Raw genomic sequence first — 20,483 nt, forward strand, 5'->3', positions numbered from 1 at the left:
TCCTGTTTATCTTCGACGCGGAGCTCAGCAGTGCGCTTCATTCGGGAGTTAAAAGCACTGAAAGCACAGCTTCTATGCTTCCAGTGAAAATGAAACAAAAGCTTCATAAATGCAGTTAGTTGTTTAGCAATTTTGAGTGCGCTAATATTTACTTATTAGCTGTGTGACCTTGGTTAAGTTACCTAACGTCCTTAAGTCTCAGTTTCTTCATCTGTAAAATAGGAGTCATAATTGTACTTCTCTCAGGTTATCTTGAGAATTAAATAAGCTATTTCTGCCTAGTGGCTGGCACAGCATCAATAATTATTAAGCATTTCTGCAATTAAGTACACATAGTCACATTTATTGATGGGTATATATGATATACATTAACATATATACACATATATTCAAAACCTATTTTTTAAAACAAAGAAATATACAAGTGAAAATGTCATGCAAACATACTCAGTCCAGTGAGCGTTTAAAAGCATACGTGAGCACCTGGGTGGCTCAGTCGGTTAAGCCCCCTACCTCGGCTCAAGTCATGATTTCATGGTTCATGGGACCGATCCCTCCATAGGGCTCTGTGTTCATAGTGCAGACTGCCCCTTCCCCACTCGCTCTCGAAAATAAATATTTAAGAGTATACACGAGAAGATGATTCATCACTATACTGAAAATATAGTTTAATTTTGACTGGAGCAGTTGTCAACTTCCTCAAATGAAGTCTCTACACTTATTTTTTTGACGCACGTAGGTGGTGAGAATAATAGAAACCTAGGAATTGAGAGTGTCCTGTGTGGGCTTTGCAGCCAGAGTGAGGGTGCTGAGTGGAGTGCCGTGGATCAAGAGGATCCCCAAGCCAGATAAAACTGCATGGAGGAAAAGGGGGGACAAACCTTCATGGAATATCACCAGGGTTCAGGTGCTGTAGTGATTGCTGTACTGACGTGCCCTTACTTCGTCCTCAGGCCGAATCCATTAGAATGTTCTTATAATTCCTTTTCTTTTTTTTAGGTGAGAAAATTTCTTAGAAGTTGAGTAACTTGTGTAAGATCACAAACCCAGGTCCGCCTGCCACCGTTGTCTGCCTGGTGTAGATGTCAAGGCCAGGAGAGTCTGGGGAGGGTCCAGGCATAGTTTCCTTCCTCAGTGTGGAATCGAGTGTTTCTGGCGTTAGAACCCAGGATGTTCCCATTCACAAGGCAGGCGAGAGGGAGGAGGGCAGACAAGTATGAAATGCTTTAAAAACGTGAGAGTGAGAATCCGGGACTTCATGCCCAATATGATAGGGCCATAATCAGTCCTGGAGACCAGAGCAGTACCTTACCTTTAATAGAGTAGTTTCTTTGGAAGTGGTTTGAAGACTGATAATGAAGAGATTCAGGAAGCTCTAAGCCAAGTATAGCAGCCTGGGGATAGTGTAAACCACAAAACCAGCATTGGCACTACTTTGCCCCCTGTGGTGAATTATATAAAAGTCCCAGGGGAGGGGCACCTGGGTGGCTCAGTCGGTTAAGCATCAACTTCGGCTCTGGTCGTGATCTCACGGTTTTGAGTTCAGGTCCCACGTTGGGCTCTGTGCTGACAGCTCAGAGCCTGGAGCCTGCTCTGGATTCTATGTCTCCTCTCTCGCACTCTGTCTCTCTCTGTCTCTCTCAAAAATAAATAAACATTTAAAAAAAAAAAGTCCCAGGGGATAGGTGTTTTCTGGTCTCAAACATTTTCCAGGGCCCCACCTATATTGGGTTAGACAGGAAATAAGCATCATAAATTCTTGTTGATTTTGCTGGTTCGGGCTGGCTATGTTGTTGCAAATCACATTTCCTCTGTCAGTCACTGATTGTGTCTGCATGGTACGCCCACACAGCCAGCAGTGAATTCAGAAAGAAAAAAATCACACAAGATATTTGGCATAGTGTAATTGTAATAACCAATTATTTATACCTCACTTGCTGAGTTGGCTTATATAACCAGTTGATTATACGCTTTTTGCTTTCTGCCTTTTTACATGTCATTTTGGCATCATTTAGATATAAGCAACATCTGTACAACATCAATATAATACTTCATTAGTTCTTAAGGCCGATAAAATGGAAAGCAGGGACATGAAATGGGCAGTTTTTCTCTATCCTACTGTTTACTGAGGTCAGTGAGGAAGTGTTCAGAGGTGACTGTCAGGGTAGGGCTGAGAACAGCTGTGAGGGACAATTCTAAGGAAGAAGCAGTGGCCTGACCCTAATCATTCCTAGAGGTTTCTGCTTTTGGTTGGGTCCTATTCTAAGAAAAGTGCTTTCTGGATGACCCTTTCATAATTTTCTTTTTGTATCTCCCTTCTTAAAGGATTATGATAGTAGAGATAAAAACAGAAGGACCAATTGGAAAAAAAGAATTATGATAAACTATTTATGGTTCTGTTAAATACGACTTTTGTGATTATTGTTATAAACCGTGTTTAGAGAGTCCTTTAACATTTTCTTTTTAGAAAAGGGTCAGTAAAGGGGCGCCTGAGTGGTTCAGTTGGTTAAGCACCCGACTCTTGATTTCGACTCAGGTCTGATCTCACAGTTCATGAGATCGAGCCCCTCATCAGACTCTGTGCTATCAGATTGTCTTTCTTGGGATTCTCTTTCTCCCTCTTTCTCTCTGCCCCTTCCTCACTTGTGCATGTGCTCTCTCTCTCTCTCTCTCTCTCTCAAAATAAATAAACTTAAAAAAAGAGAGAAAGTAGGTAAAATTGTTCATTGTCCTCTTACATAACTGGAAAACTCTTCTGTTGGTAAAAAAAAAAATCATCTCTTCTTTTTAAATTCTCAAACCTATAATTTTAACCTAGAACTCTCATCTATTTTCTGATCTTGTTTTTCTAACCACTTAGTGTTACATATACAATCCAACCTGTTCAAACCCAAATCCATCATTTTATTTACTCACCTTAAGCTGGTTTCCTGGTTGCTATGCCTCCCAATTTCCTCATTTCTGTTCATTTGTCTACTATTGTAAATGGTTTGTAGGATAGATGCTGTACATTTTGTCTCTTCTTTATTTCCTTTATGTCAAATGTCACTGTGTATTGTGGTTTTATTCAGTCACTCATTTGTTCATTCAACAAGCATTCACTGGGCATCTATGACATGCCAGGCACTGGGAATACAATGATAAACAAGGTCCACTTTCTGTCCTCTAGGAGCCACTAGTAAACAAGGGAGATGGAGACGTGAAATGTGATCGCGTTATGTGATGAGTGCCGAGTCGGCATTCTATACACTGATGAAAAATGAGGTAATCAAGTCTTCTTGGGGAAGGTGTCAAGGAGTGTTACCAGAAGAAGGGACATTAGGGCTGGATTTTGAAGGGTAAATAAGAATTTTCTAGGTGACTGGGAATTGAAAGGGGAAAAGGAAGGAGGACATTTAAAGTAGAAAAAAAAACATGTATAGGATGTGCAGTGGCAGGGAGGCAAGAAACAGATGGGCAAGTAATTTGGTGTGGATAGATATTAGCACACTGGGTAGGAACAGGAGACAAGGGACATAGTAGTCAGGGACTATATCAAGGGATGTTGTCTGTTACACGAACATTTTGATTTTATCTTATCGGCAACCTTTGAAGAGTTTTAAGCAACATGTATAATAATCATATTTGCATTTTACAAGCATTATTTTGGGCGTTGGGAGGATGAATCACAGTTGTAAGGGATAGGAAACAGGGAGTCAGTTTAAAACTTACAGAAGAAGATGTTGATTTGGGCAGTGGGGGGTGGAGACGAATGGGGGAGTTAGGGGAATCATTTAGAAGGATAATTGACACAATCTGAGGATAGATCTCACATGGAGAATCAGTGAGGTTAGGAGATTGGATGGTTCCAAGACTTCTTCATTTGGGTATTATGTGAATGTTGAAATTATTAACAAGGAGGAAATATATAGGAAGTACAGTAAGATATTTTTGTTTTAATGAGGCTGTGGCAGATTAAAGCGCAGTTTTGGTAATGCTAAATTTGAAATACCTATAGAATATCTGCTGTATAGTGTACTGGGTATAAAACTAAAAATTGGAGCCAGACTGCCTGAATTATATCCTTGCTGCATGATCTTAGGCAGATTATTTAACATCGTTATTAAAATGATGACAATCATAGTACTTGCCTCCTAGAGTTATTGTAAGGTTTATCTGAGTTAACAAGTATAAAATGCTTACAAGTGTTCCTGTCACATGTTAAATGCATATCATCATTTGCTATTATTAGGTTTTTACAAGGTTATGTATTGATTGGTTGATGAAAATGTTGTGACCAGAAGCTCATAGGAACCTAACCTTGTATTTCCCCTAGGAACAATGGTTCAGTATTTCCTGCCAGTATTTGGTGTTTGTGGCAGCTTTATAGAACATTACTAATGGGAATAATGAGAACTGACTATATATAATATAGAAATATGGTGTGTATCATGTCGCAGAGGTAGTCATGTGCAGTAAGCACATCTCTGATGATAAATAATTAAGGACATTCCACAGTATCCCCTGCTCACCTAAATTCCCAACTTCAGCCTTTGGAACCCAGGGTGAAGAGATTAATGCATTTAACCTTTTATCTCTTTAATTTGTATTTTGTCCCGATTGCTGTGAAGTTTAGGCACATGTCGGGTCTCTAACACTTGTTTCATTTAATTTTTTTTTAACTTAAAAAAAAAAAACACCCAAAGCTATTTCATCTGTGCTCCCTTACCTCCCCACTCCCTGCCTCTGGCAATCACCAAATTGAGTTGGATTTTCTTTTTCTTTCCTTTTCTCTTCTCTTTTCTTTTTTCTTGTCTTTTCTCTCTTTTCTTTCTTTCTTTCTTTCTTTCTTTCTTTCTTTCTCTCTTTCAATTCCACATATAAGAGAGATCATATGGTATTTGTGTTTCTCTGACTTATTTCACTTAGCATAATGCTCTTAAGGTCCATCCATTTTGTCACAAATGGCAAGGTTTCATTATTTTTTATGGCTTAATAATATTACACACACACATACACATCACACATCACAATTTCTTTTATTCATTCATCCATTGATGGACACTTAGATTGTTTCCATCTCATGGCTATGGTAAATAAGGCTGCAGTGAACATGGAGGTACAGATATCTTTTCAAAGTAGTAGCATTTTTGTTTTCTTCAGATAAATAGCCAGACATGGAATTTCTAGATCATAAGGTAGTTCTATTTTCAATTTTTTGAGGAACCTACACACTTTAGAGTTGGACCAATTTACATTCCACCAACAGTGTGCAAAGGTTTCCTTTTCTCCACAATTTCACCAACACTTGTTATTTCTTGTCCTTTTGATGTTACCCATTCTGAATGGTGTGAGGTGATATTTCACTGTGGTTTTGAATTGTAATTCTCAGGTGGTTATTGATGTTTAGCATCTTTTCATAGAACTGTTGACCATCTATCTATATGTCTTCTTTTAAAAAAATGTCCTTTCAGATCTGCCCACTTTTAATTTGATTACTTGTCTGTTTTTGGTTTTTTTTTTACCATTGAGTTGTATGAATTCTTCATATGTTTTGGATATTAGCTTCTTTTTTATATGTTTATTTATTTATTTTTAGAGAGAGAGAGAGAGAGAGAGAGAGAGAGACTGTGTGTGTGTGTGTGTGTGTGTGTGTGTGTGAGTGAGGGAGGGAGGGACAGAGAGAAAGAATCCCAAGCAGACTCTGTGCTGTCAGCATGAAGCCTATTGTGGGGCTCAATCCCAGGAACTGTAAGATCATGACCTGAGCTGAAATCAAGAGTTGGATGCTTAACTGACTGAGCCACCCAGGTGCTCCTGGATATTAGCTTCTTATCAGATATATAATTTGCAGTTATTTTCTCCCATTCAGTAGCCTGCCTTTTCATTTTGCTAATAGTTTCCTTTGCTGTGCAGAAGTTTTTTGGTTTGATGTAGTCCCACTTGTTTATTTTTGCTTTTGTTGCTTTGCCTTTGGTTAAAACATCATTGCCAAGATCCATGTCAAGGAGCTTACTGCCTATATTTTCTTCCAGGAGTTTTATGGTTTCAGGTCTCGTGTTCAAGCATTTAATCCACTTGGAGTTAATTTGTGTATATGGTGTAAGGTAGTGGCCCAGTTTTTTTCTTTTACATGTCACTGTCCGGGTTTCTCAGCACCGTTTATTGAAGAAAGTGTCCTTTCCTCATTGTATATTCTTGGCTCCTATGTTGTACATTAATTGGCCATACATATATCGGTTTATTTCTGGACTGTATTGTGTTCCAATGATCTATGTGCTTGTTTCTTTTGCCAACACCATACTGTTTTTTAATTTTTGTTAATGTTTTTATTTATTTTTGAGACAGAGACAGAGCTTGAGCAGGGAAGGGGCAGAGAGAGAGGGAGACACAGAATCTGAAGCAGGCTCCAGGCTCTGAGCTGTCAGCACAGAGCCCGAAGCAGGGCTAGAACTCACGGACTGTGAGATCATGACCTGAGCTGAAGTCGGATGCCCAACCGACTGAACCACCCAGGCACCTCAACACCATACTGTTTTAATTATGATAGCTTTGTAATACAGTTTGAAATCAAGGAATATGATGCCTCTTACTTTGTTCTCCTTTCTCTCAAGATTGCTTTGGCTATTCAGGGTCTTTTATGGTTCCAAACCAATTTAAAAATTGTTTATTCTATTTCTGTGAAAAATACCATTGGAATTGTGATAGAGATTTCATTGACTCTCTAGATTGTTTTGGGTGGTATGGACATTTTAACAGTATTAATTCTTCTAATCCACAAAAATGGAATATCTTCCCATCTATTTGTGTCTTCTTCAGTTTCTTTTATTATTGTCTTGCGGCTTTCAATATGCAGGTCTTTTACTTCCTTTGTTAAATTTATTCCTAAGTATTACTTCTTTTTGATGTGATTGTAAATGGGATTATTTTCTTAATATCTCTTTCTGATCATTCAAATTATTAGTGTAAAGAAATACAGCAGATTTTTGTGTATTGATTTTGTATCCTGTAACAACTGAATTCGCTTATTACTTTGAACAGTTTTTTGATGGAGTCTTTTAGGTTTTCTATGTGTAATATATATCATGTGCAAATAGTGACAGTTTTACTTCTTCATTTGCTATTATTAGTAGTGATGATAGTACAATAAGCAATTGATATATAAATATAGAGCAATTGGATATAAAAGTCTAGAGATCTGGGCTTGAGATAAATATTTTAGAGCTATGTAGCTATGAGTGCTAGAGTTTTTAAAAAAATGGTTGCAAATATTTTTGACATTCCTCATTAAAACAATTTTTTTTAACGTTTATTTATTTTTGAGAGACAGAGAGAGACAGAGAGTGAGCAGGGGAGGAACAGAGAGAGAGGGAGACACAGAATCCAAAGCAGGCTCCAGGCTCTGAGCTGTCAGCACAGAACCCAATGCAGGGCTTGAACCCACAAACCGTGAGATCATGACCTGAGCCGAAGTCAGTTGCTTAACTGACTGAGTCACCCAGGTGCCCCTGACATTCTTCATTTTGAGAGGTGGAGTTTATATCCCATCCATTTGAACTTGTACAGATGTGTAACTCTTAGATTACCATCAAAATATGGTGGAAATGACAGTGTGCCTTCTGAGGCTAGGTCAGGAAAGGTGATTTAACTTCTGTCTTATTGATTCTAACATTTGGGACCGAAACCTTCAGCTGCCATGTGAAAGCTCTGAGGTGCCATGCTGTGAGGAAGGCCAAGCTACATGGAAAGGTCACATGTTGGTGCTATTGTTGGTAGTCCCAGACCAGGCACCAGACAAGTGAGTTAAGATTCCATCTTCCAAAATGGATAAATTTTTAGAAACAATCTTCCAAAACTGAACTAGAAAGAATAGAAACTCTGAGCAGACTAATTACTAGTAATGAAATTGAATCAGTCATCAAAAACTACCAAAAAATTAAAGTCCAGGTCCAGATGTATTCACAGAGTTAATACATATTCTCCTCAAACTAGTCCAAAAAATGGAATAGGAAGGAAAGCTTTCAAATACATTCTACAAGGCCAGCATTACCCTGATACCAAAACCAGACCAAGGCACCATGAAAAAAGAAAACTACAGGCCAATATCCTTGAATACAGATGCAAAAATGCATAATATTAGCAAACTGTATTCAACAATAAGTCAACAAGATCATTTACCACAATCAAACAGGATTTATTCTGGAAATGCAAGGATGGTTGAATATTCATAGATCAACCAATGTGATATACCATTTAAAAATAAAGGCTAAAAATCATGTGATTATCTCAATAGATGTGAAAAAAGCATTTGACAAAATTCAATATCCATTCATGATAAAAAAAACACAAAACTCTCAACCAAGTGGGCTTAGAGGGAACATACCTCAACATAATACAGTCTAGCTATGAAAAACCCACAGCTAACATCATCCTTAATGCAGAAAAACAGAGCTTTTCCCCTAAGGTAAGGAACAAGACAAGGATGGCCACTCTCGCCACTCTATTGAACATAGTGCTGGAAGTCCTAGCCACAGCAATCAGATAAGAAAAGAAATAAGAGACATGTATAATGATAAAGAAGAAGTTAAACTGTCACTATTTTCAGATGACTATGATACTATACATACAAAACCTAAAGACTCCATCAAAACCTGTTAGACCTAATAAGCAAATTCAGTAAATTTGCAGGATACAAAATAATACCCAGCAATTTGTAGCATTTCTTTTTTCAATTAATTAACATTTATTCATATTTGAGAGACAGAGAGAGACAGAGCATGAGTGGCGAGGGGCAGAGAGAGAGGGAGACACAGAATCTGAAGCTGGCCAGGCTCTGAGCTGTCATCACAGAGCCCAATGCGGGGCTCAAACTCACTGACCGCGAGACCTGAGGTGAAGTTGGACACTTAACCGACTGAGCCACATGCCCCAATTTTGTAGCGTTTCTATACACTAATAACAAAGTAGCAGAAAGAGAAATTTAAAAAGAAATTCCATTTCCAAGGCTCCAGAAGTAGCACATGTGAAAAGACCTGTACTCTGAAAACCATAAAGCAATGATGAAAAAAATTGAAGATGACACAAACAAATGGAAAGATATTCCATGCTCATGGATGGGAAGAATTCATGTTATTAAAATGTCCATACTGCCCCAAACAACCTAAAGATTCAATACAATCCCTATCAAAACACCAACAGCATTTTTCACAGAACTATAACAAATAATACTAAAATTTTTGTGGAACCACATAGACCCTGAGGAAGAAAAACAAAACTAGAGTTATCACAATTCCAGATTTCAAGATATACTACAAATCTGTGGTAATCAAAACAGTATGGTACTGGGACAAAAACAGACACATAGATCAATAGAACCGAGTACACAGCCCAGAAATAAACCCATATTTAAATGGTCAGTTGACCTATGACAAAGGAGGCAAGCATATACAACTGGGAAAAGACAGTGTCTTTAAAAAAATTTTTTTTTAATGTTTATTCATTTTTGAGAGAGCGAGAGTGAGAAAGAGAGAGAGAGCAGAGCATGAGCAGGGGAGGGGCAGAGACGGAGACACAGAACACTAAGCAGGCTCCAGGTTCTGAGCTGTCAGCACAGAACCTGATGTGGGGCTTGAACCCACAGACTGTGAGATCATGACCTGAGCTGAAGGTAGCCCCTTAACCAACTGAGCCACCCAGGCACCCCAAGACAGTCTCTTCAATAAGTGGTGCTGGGAAAACTGGACAGCTATGTGAAAAGAATGAAATTGGATCACTTCTTAAAAAAATTTATTTATATATTTTGAAAGAGAGAAGGAGAAGCAGGCTCTGCACTGTCAGCAAAGAGCCCAATGTGGGACTCGAACTCATGAACCATGAGATCATAACCTGAGATGAAATCAAGAGTCTGTCGCTTAACCAACTGGGAGCCACTCAGGTGCCCCCAAAATTGGATTACTTTCTAACACCATACACAAAAATAAACTCAAAATGGACTAAAGACCTAAATGTGAGATGTGAAACCATAAATATCCTACAAGAGAGCACAGGAAGTAATTTCTCTAACATTGGCCATGGCAACATTTTTCTAGATATGTCTCCTAAGGCAAAGGAAGCAACAGCCAAAATAAACTCTTGAGACTACATCAAACCCAAAACCTTCTGCACAGCAAAGGAAACCATCAACAAAACAAAAAGGCAACCTATTGAATAGGAGAAGATATTTGCAAATGATATATCTGTTAAGGGGTTAATATATAAGTAATGCATACAACTGAACACCAAAAAAACCCCCCATAAATAATTTGATTAAAAAAATGAGCAGAAGACCTGAATAGACATTTTTCCAAAGTAGACATACAGAGGGCCAACCGACACATGAAAAGATGCTCAACATCACTCATCATCAGGGAAATTCAAGTCAAAAACCACAAAGAGATACTACCTCACCCCTGTCAGAATGGCTAAAATAAAAAGGACAAGAAATAAAATGCTGGTGAGGATGTGGAGAAAAAGGAACTCTCATATCCTATTGGTAGGAATGTAAACTGGTATAGCTACTGCGGAAACAGTATGGGGGCTCCTCAAAAAAATAAACAAATAAAATAAAAACTGAAATACCATATAATCCAATAATGTCACTACTAGATATTTACCCAGAGAGAACAAAAACACCAGTTTGAAGAGATATGTGTTCCCTATGTTTATTGCGGTGTTATTTATAATAGCCAAGATACGGAGGTCACCTGAGTGTCCGCTGATAGACAAACGGATAATGAAGAAATGGTGTGTGTGTGACATCACACATGCACACCCACACGATGGAGTATTAGGCAGCCATAAAAAGGATGAGATCGTGTCATTGGTGACAACACGGATGGACCTAGAAGATAGTGAAATAAAAAGATAGACTGGATAAGACACTGTGTGTGTTCACACTGTGAAAAAAATCACTGTGTGATTTCACCATGCGGAATCTAAAAAACGAATGAATAGATGAGCAAACAAAAAGCAAAATCAGACCTACAAATATAGAAAATGAATTGCTGGCCGCCAGAGGGGAGAGAGGGAGGAAGGACAGAATGGACGAAGGGGAGTGGTAAATACAGGCTTCCAGTTACGGAATGGCTAAATCACGGGAGAAAAAGGCATGGCCTAAGGAATATCGTCAATGATTTTGCAAGTGAGGTTTCAGGACAGATGGTAGCTAGACTTGCGGCGAGCTCAGCATCAGGAATAGAGAAGTTGAATCACTGTGATGTATACCTGAAACTAAGGTAACATTGTGTGTCAACTATGCTCACATTTAAACAAGATTTTTAAAAGAGGATTCCTCCTTCCAGCCGCCAGCTTCTGTGTCACCCCCAGCCTCCAAGTCCTCCCAGCTCAGGCTGTAGACATTGTGGAAGAGAGAGGAGTCATCCTCACTTGTACACTTTCCAAATTGTTGGCCACAGATTCTGTGATAAATAATAAACGATGCAATTATTAATATTAATAATAAAAAGTAATAAGTAATGCATGATAATAAAATGGTTATTTTAAGCTTCTAAACTTGAGGATGATTTGTTACACGGCGATAGTAACTGATACGGGGTGAAATCACCCGAGGAAATTAGGTGTGTGAAGCAATGCAAAGACGATTAGTGATTAAACTCTGAGGAACAGCAGAAACAGCAGCAATGAAGGGGCGGGAGTAGGAAAAGGTGGTTTTGCTCTTATAAAGCATTTAAAGAAAACCACTCAAAAGTGCCATGGAAGATACACGAGGAGAAGAATTCAAGGAGAAGGCAGCTATCACTGGGAGGTGGAGTGAAAGTTGCCATGGTGAGTGCTGATAGATCTGGTGGTTGTGATGCTCCAGATTATCGGAGCAGGAGCAGAAATGGTGAGACAGAAGCAGACTGAGTGGGTTGAAGAATAACGGGAAGAGGGGTGAATATAGACCCTCTCGTCAAGGAATTGTTAAATAAAAGGAATGGGGAGACCTGGGCGGTCAGCTGGGGGGATGCAGGCCAAGAGAAAGACATTTAAAAAAAAAAAAAAGGAAAGCTTAGTGATGTTTGCTGAAGTTAGAGGGAAGAAGATTTGGAAGAAGAGAGAGGAATGTCGATCGGGGGATTGACACTGGAGGTCTAAGTCTTGAAGAGGACAGACCCCTTTTCCTCTGAGAGTAGACGGGGCTCCCATAAATTGAGGTCTTCATTTAGAATTCTGCCTGAGTGTTTCAGGCACTCAGTGACTTCACCTCGACCGTGGCAAGTGTTCTGAGATTGCCTCCTTGCCCAAACTCTCTCCCATTCTTTCCACCTCACAGACTACTGTCGGATTGAAATACTGTCGCTGTCTTGGTTAGGAACCTGCAACAGAACTTTATTATCCCTAGGACAGAGGACAGTTCTGCTACTGAAGGGCTTTAGGGGTCTTTTATCATGTGACATGTACGTGGTTGTATCAGATTTGGTTTCCTCATCACACAGCGGTCACTGCAGAGCCAGGCGAGTGGACTCTGACTCCACTTCCCGTCTTGGTTCCTACATTTCACTGTTTTTCCTTTCTTTTTCTTCCTTCCTTTCTTCTTCCCTCTCTTCCTTCCCTACCTCTCTTCCTTTATGCTTGTCGTTAAGGGAAGAATATGTCTTTGTTTAAATCTGAGATTACCTTAGTCAGTGGTTCTGAATTTTGATGAGCGTTAAAAGAGCCTAGGTGCTTATTAGAAATGCAAATCTGGGCTCCACTCACAAGAGATTTGAATTCTGTTTCTGGAGTCAAGTCCATTGTGGCTGGTGTCTGGACCACACGTTTAGAAAAAGTAATTAACTACTATGTCTTTATATGTGCTGTTCTTCCTTTCTGGAATGTTCTCTTCTGTATCCCATCCCACTCTCTTTTCACATTTTCTGGGAAGACATGGTTGACCACCTGCATCTGTATCAAAGTTTCTTTGTACTTACTTCTTATTTCTGGTCAATATATCCCAATTTCTTTTTTTTTTTTTTTTTTAAACTTTTTTTTTTCAACGTTTTTTATTTATTTTTGGGACAGAGAGAGACAGAGCATGAACGGGGGAGGGGCAGAGAGAGAGGGAGACACACAGAATTGGAGACAGGCTCCAGGCTCCGAGCCATCAGCCCAGAGCCTGACGCGGGGCTCGAACTCACAGACCGCGAGATCGTGACCTGGCTGAAGTCGGACGCTTAACCGACTGCGCCACCCAGGCGCCCCTATATCCCAATTTCAAACTTAGCTCTTCTCCTGCTTAACCGAGCACCAGACAGCGTGATGGCTGCTGGGGTCACACGAAGCAACGGAATGTGGACCTGAACTTTGGGAGGCACATAATTTTACAAGGATGGCATTTTCAGGGAGCTATTTTTGCATTGCCCATCAGACCATAGGCTCCTCTAGGACACGGGCTATATTTATTTAAAATCTACCACAACTGCCATCCAGTGCTGGGCACTGAATAGGGGGTCAGTAATTATTGGTAGGTAGAAACAGGTTTTGGTCTTGAGATCTGTTCGGTTGGGGAAGCTAGTTCTTCCTTCCAGATCCTTTCCTCTAAGTAGTCCTCCCTGAAGCACCTTCCTTGACAATTGCCATTAGGCCCACTGTTTACAGTTTTATCTCCCTCAGCTTCACCTTGCTCTGGCTGTATTTGCATGTACTTGCTGGTTTGGCTGTGCAAAGCCACACATCCAAGGGCCTGGGCAGTCAGCCAGTGCTCCCAAGCCCTTCCACGCATTGTGTCTGACTTCCTCTTTGGTAGGAGTCCGTGTGATTTTCATGCTTTGGAGGATTTGGGCCCTTGTGAAATCTCTTCTGGGGAATTAGCCACACTGAATTCCATGCTTTGTGTCTGCCCTCAGTGCTGGCAGGAGCCTATATTGTTTCGTTCCCACGTCGTCACACTCCTCGGGACGATGTGATGGTTCAGCTCAAGTTCATTTGGTATTCCCCTCTGAAATGTCACTGAGTTTTCCCACTGTTTGCACTGAATTAACTAATAACAGTCAAGGGAATCATTAGTATGCTGGAAACATGAACTGAGGCAGTGTGGGCTGAGCATCAAATAAAGGACTCTCTCGGGCACCAGCCTCTGTTACTGTTGGTGGCTGCCATGTTAGTGCTAGTGCTTTTGCAAATCGCAGCGTCATGGAGACAGATGGAGACACAGAGAGGAGAGAGAGAGAATTTGTTGGTCAGAGTAAGGGAGACCTTAAAAACGTTTTCCCACAGAAGCAGCTTAACGTGGGCATTTTCATCCTTACTGGATTGTCTCCTGGGTGGACTTCAAACTAAGTGAGGGCATGTTGCTTCCTGCCGCTGGCAGGTTGAGTAAGATGCTTCTTTCTTCATGCCCTAATTACCTGTTTCCTATTCTGGGAAAGTGAACTTGATCAGAAGAGCTACCATGATGTGTCAGATGCTGTGCTAAACATTTCGTGTGCCAATTATTTCTTTTTTAAAATTTTAAAAGGTTTGTTTATTTTAGAGAGAGAGAGAGAGAGAGAGAGAGAGAGAGAGAGCTAGTGGGGGAGAGGGACAGAGGGGGAGAGAGAGATAATCTCTATTAGAGAAGACAGAGTGTGGAGCCTGGCACAGGGCTCAATCCCATGACCCTGGGATCATGACCTGAGCCAAAATCAAGAGTCAGAGGCTTAACTGACTGAGCCACCCAGGTGCCCCTACATGCCAATTATTTCTAATTCTTAAAACAACCCTGCAGAATAGGTATTATTATCCTAGGCTATTGAGACTGTGAGAAGGTATGGCATCTGTCCGAGATCATACATCTAGTAAGTGGCAGAACTGGATTCAAACCTGGATCTGCCTCTTTCTGTGTCTTCCTGATTCTTCTGCCATTCCATGTTTCCTTTTAAGGCACATTTGCTAAGGTTTATTGACCCCAGAGAGCATCTGACAACCTCTCTAGACTGGTGGGTGCAGTTTGGAGGTCACTGAAAAGCCAGCAGCTCCGTTCACACTGAAGTTTCATTTTCCGCGGGGACTAAGGTAAGGTCACAAAACATCGTGGAAAAGGATTCCCCAGAAACTGAAATCAGTCTTGCTCACTATAGCCTGTTAATGCTGTTTTCAGGATCCTAGAAATTCCTGCCTAAATGCATCTCAGGAAATCAAAGACCTAATCTTCAGTTGAATGGTGTTTTACTTGATAGAATTAACTGCCCTCAGTTTCCTGTAGATGTACCTTCATATTTTTAGTGACACTAGTGAGCAGTCAGAAGAGCCAGGATGCATATTTACGATAAAAACACAACCGAACTCATTCTTGAGTAACAGAGAACATGTGTTTTGGGGCTTTTCTATTTGGAGTCAGTTTATCATCACTATGAAAACATTTCAGATGAGAATGGAGTCAGTGGAAACCCTGGGGACTGCACAGGGAGTTGTAGATTTGGATGGCCGGATGCCTGGCCTGGGTGTAGTCACTCAGGAGGTTTGAAGCAAAGCACTAATGCTAGAATGTAATCTATCACACACGCCTTGGCCATCTCCTTGAGCATTTCCACCTGTTTCACCACTGGGAGTCATGGCTGGTCTCCTAACAAATAAAACGTGTGTGTTCTGTACTCAACATGTCAATTAAGTCAAGAGAGAACTAGGTCCCATGTATAGTCATCTTAATGGTGTCTAGTTTTCTTTCTTTCTTTCTTTCTTTCTTTCTTTCTTTCTTTCTTTCTTTCTTTCTTTCTTTCTTTCTTTCTTTCTTTCTTTCTTTCTTTTTTAAACATTCTTTAACTTAAGGTGAAAAGTAGGGATAACTAACTAATGAGTAATTTATGTAATCCGTATTTAAATTATGTGGAAAATATTATCCTGAGCCTCCTTTTTTTGTGGGAGACACATTCTGGAGTGGAGGAAAATAGTACTTCTGCCCTATTTTCCTCAGTTTTCTGGTGACACCGGGAAGGAAATGAACATTATAGAGTCTAAATCCTGGCCCAGGTGGTAGTGGTTGGAGGGAAAGTCTTCACTCTACAGGAAACCATCTGCAAGGAAGATACTCTTGCTGTTCCCCTAGAATAATGAAATCGCTAAGTTTTAGACATAACCTTGGATGTTCATGGTACAGATTAAAACCAAACTCCACGAAGATTCTGCGCCTAGGTATTCTGTTAAAATCGTTCATCCCTTGGATCCTGTCATTCCACAGATTTCTGGCTGTTCTTTGACATGGATCACGGGAATGCTCCTTCTTAGTTCTTTCAAAAGGCCTCTTCTATAGCTGCTCTTAAATGTCAGTGATTCCCACTCTCCTGTGATGTTTTGGAATCTCATTACGTGTTTTTATTAAAACCCAAAGCTTTTTTCTGCTTCAAAATTAAAGCCGACCGAGGCACCTGGGTGGCTCAGTCAGTTAAGCATCCGACTCTTGATTTTGGCTGAGGTCATGATCTCACACTTCATGAGTTGGAGCCCCTCATCGGGCTCTGCACTGGCAGTGCGGAGCCTACTGGGATTCTCTTTCTCTGCCCCTCCCCCACTCATGATGTCTCTGTCTCTCTCAAAATAAATAAATAAAAACTTAAGAAAATTGAGAAATTAAAGCCTACCTCCCTCGATCAAATTTATAACCAATTATTACTATTTTTTATTTTTTGGACACGAGATCCAGTGTCTATTCAACTTTTTCTTTCTGAGAAACTCAAACTCAACTTGTCCTAAGTTCAAATCTTTTTCTTCTTTCCTTCCTCTCCCCTCTGTTCTGGTGAAGAGCAGCATCACCACCGTGACAGTTACTGAAGGCTCAAGTCTGAGTGTTCTCTTCCACTCCTGCCCTGAAGCACCCCTGAAATATGACTGCTGACCACATCTCATGGATTGCCTCAGTACATTACCAGCTCTTATATCATGCCCCTTGTCTCTAGGTCCGTTCCTTTAGTTAAGTTACCCCACATTCCTCCCGGCATGACTAGCAAACTCTCCTCACTTCTTTCCTTGTCCTTGGTTTTATAACCTCCAATTCATTCTGCGCACTGCTGCTAAAGTGATCTTTTCCAAAATGTAACAGTAATCATGTCCCTTATTTATCTGTTTAAAATTCCTCAGCGACTCTCCAGTAGCTTCCAGGATAAATATCAGACTCCTTAGCGTAGCCCACAGGGCCTAGATGCTCTGCCTCAAACCAGACCTCTGTCCTCAACCTCCATCCTCCCGACCAGACATGCTTTCTCCAACCAAGTAACACTTCTTATGGCTAGCAGAACTCACTGGAGTCTTTAACGAGGATGCTTCTTTGGCCTAGAATTCATCTATTCATTCACAGATTAAATAATTGATTCAACAAATATCTGTTGAGTGTCTGTTCTGTACCAGGCACCATGACACTTCCTGGGGACACAGCAGTGAACATGAACATGACAGAGAAAGATCCTGCTCTAATGAAACTGACATTCTATTGAGAGAAGACAGTATAAAACAGACAATGAATTGCAGATGGTTTTGAAAGTTATGAAGGCAAGGAGCTAGCAAGGGAATGAGAAAACAAGTGCTAAAAGGTATATATGAACGTGTGGGACTTCTTCACATGGGGTTCTCTGGGCATGTTCTCCTGAGGAGGGCTATTTGAACACAGATCTTCGCTGGGCAAGAACAGCCATTAGGTCTGGGAACAACATGTGTAAAGGTCCTGCGTTGAGAGTGGCCTTGGCATTTTCACTGGATATTAAGAAGCCCAAAGTGGCTATAGTTCAGAGGTGGAGGGAGAGAGTGACAAGAGATGAGGGAGAAGAGGGGGCAGACACAAAATAGTGTTCGACATTGTAGGCCGTGATGGAGAGTCTAGCTTTTATTTTACAAACAGAGGAATGACATCAGGTTTATATTTTTAAAAAATTCCTCTAAAATAACAACTGTTGGCAGGATGTAGAAAAATTGGAAACCTCACACACTGCTGGTGGGAATGTAAAATGGTGCAGCCACTGGAGGAAAACAGACGGTTCTTCAGTAAGTTAAATTCACAGAATTACCTTATGATCTAGCAATTGCACTCCTAAGTATACACCCCAAATAATTGAAAATTGGTGTTCAAACAAAAACTTGTATATGAATCGTTCAGAGCAGCACTATTTAAATAGCCAAAAGATAGAAACAACTGAAATGTCTATCAACTAATGAATGAATAAAAAAATGTGGTATATCCATTCAATGGAATATTATTTCATCTTAAAAACGAAGACAATACTGATAAATGCTACAATATAGAGGGACCTTGAAAATTATATGCTGAGTGAAAGAAAGCAGACACAAAAGATCACATATTGTATGATTCCATTCATATGAAAGTCCAGAGTAGGCAAATCCACAGAGACATAAAGCAGATAGTTGTTGTCAGGGGCTTGGGGTGTGGGAACTGGGGAGAGACTATTTAATGGGATTTCCTTTTGGAGGTGGTGAAAAGATTCTGAAACTAGACAGTGGTGATGGTCGTACAACATTGTGAATAACCCAATGCCACTGTATCGTATACTTAAAAATGGTTAAGGTGCTAAGTTTTATCCCATGTGTATTAAACTTGGGCCGCCATAACGAATACCACAGATGGGGTGACTTAAACAATAGAAGTTTATCTTTTCACAGTTCTGGAGACTAGGAAATCTAAAATCAAGGTTCCGACAGGGCTGATGTCTGGTGCTCGCTCCTTGGGTTGCAGACAGCTGCCTTCTCTGCATGTGCTTAAGTGGCCTTTCCTCAGTTGCCTTCCAGAGAGAGAGTGAGTGGGCTCTCTGATATATCCTATCAGATCAGGGTCCCACCTGTATAATTGCATTTCACATTAATTACTTCTTTACCTCTAATACAGTCATATTTGGGGTTAGCACTTCAATGTATAAATGCAACGGGGAGACACAATTCAGTCCATAGCATTATGCATGTTTACAATGAAAAAATATTCTGGTGACTGCGTGGAGCTTGGATTAGTGAAAATAGGGAGACTAGCTAAGAAGCTAGTACAGTAATCCAAGTGAGAGATGATATTTGGTCTTAAGGTGGTAGAGAGGAATACATAGCCTGTGCCCTTCTTATTTTCGTGAGGAGAGATTCTCTATTATCCTTGTCTTCCTACCCCACCCCTTACTCTTCCTTTTCCCATAATGGCATTTGAAGGCGTTGGTCCACATTTCTTAATGGGGTGGAGTTATTCTCTTAACAAACTCTAAGGATTGGGGATCCTGTGCCTTTTCTTCCCTCTGTTGTCAGGCCCAGTGTGAGATAGTAATCCTATTCTGTAGACCCCAAATTTCCCCTGGAGCACTGTCAGTGCCAAGATAAGGGTGAGATGGGGGGGGGGGGGCGGGGGCGGTTCGTAATGTATTAGCAAGTTCACTCGACTACAAACCAAATATGTTTCTCTAATGAGCTTCATCATAATGCAGGTGCTATTTTTGTTTCCATCTGTATGGCTCATTTAGCCTACTCCACAGAGCCTTCAAATCTCAGCTCCGTAGGGTGCCTCTCTTCTGTTTTCTATAGGACCACGTGCATTCTCCTTGCTTAGCACATACCAACCATACTGCAACCACTTATTAAGTGATTAATAATTATTAAGCCACTGCATTCCAAATGCACATTGTATTTCATACTATTGTAATGTACTGTGATGCAGGGCTTCTAAAGACATTAAGCTGCTTAAATGTGAGGCCAGTCTCAATTGCTTTCTATTTTCCATGGCTGGTACAATGTCTGACCCACAGTATGTGCTTAATAAATGTTTGTTGAATACACAGTTAGAGTAGAAAAGTTATTGAAGTGCTAACCCCAAATACGACTGTATTTGAGGTAAGGAAGTACTTAATGTGAAATGTGATTATATAGGTGGGACTCTGATTTGATAGGATATACCAGAGAGCCCACTCACTCTCTGTGGAAGGCAACTGAGGAAAGGCCACTTGAACACCTTTCTTTACAAAAGAGCCAGAGAAGATAAGAAAGTCTACAAATCTTCCTTGCTATCAAAAGTTAACTTACTATCAAATAGTTGACTGTTATTAAAAAAAAAAAAAGATGAATGTTGGTGAGAACGTGGAGAAATTGGAACCATTGTGCCCTATTGGTGAGAATACAACATGGTGCAGCCCTTATGGAAAGTAGTATTGTGGGTCCTCCCAAAATTAAGAATGGAACTACCATATGATCCCATAATCTCACTTCTGAGTATATAACCAAAATAACTGTAATCAGGATCTCAAAGAGATATATGCACTTCTGTGTTCACTGCAGCATTATTCACGACAGCCAAGTTATGGAAACAATCTAAATGGCCATTGACAGCCGAATGGATAAAGAAAATGTGGTATATACACACAACAAATATTATTCAGCCTTTTAAAAGGAGGGGCACCTGGGTGGCTCAGCTGTTGGAGCATACAACTCTTGATTTCGGCCCAGGTCATGATCCCAGGATCGTGAGATTGAGCCCTGCATCAGGCTCCATGGGGAGCCTGCTTAAGATTCTCTCTCTCTGTCCCCTTTCCCCGCTTGTG

General features: G+C 40.4%; 1 long non-coding RNA gene across 2 annotated transcripts in view; it reads left to right on the top strand.

The window, feature by feature from the left end:
* The first annotated feature begins 2,201 nt into the window (after nt 1-2,201).
* LOC131508127 (uncharacterized) overlaps nt 2,202-20,483 on the top strand; it is a 76,902-nt gene continuing 58,620 nt past the window's right edge. Inside the window, exon 1 of one of the 2 annotated variants that reach the window (XR_009259844.1) lies at nt 2,202-3,264. This is a non-coding gene — a long non-coding RNA (uncharacterized LOC131508127). The remainder of the gene's footprint in view (nt 3,265-20,483) is intronic. The other variant, XR_009259845.1, reaches the window with a different exon arrangement.

This window comes from Neofelis nebulosa, chromosome 3, assembly GCF_028018385.1.
Source record: "Neofelis nebulosa isolate mNeoNeb1 chromosome 3, mNeoNeb1.pri, whole genome shotgun sequence".
Taxonomy (NCBI): Eukaryota; Metazoa; Chordata; class Mammalia; order Carnivora; family Felidae; genus Neofelis; species Neofelis nebulosa.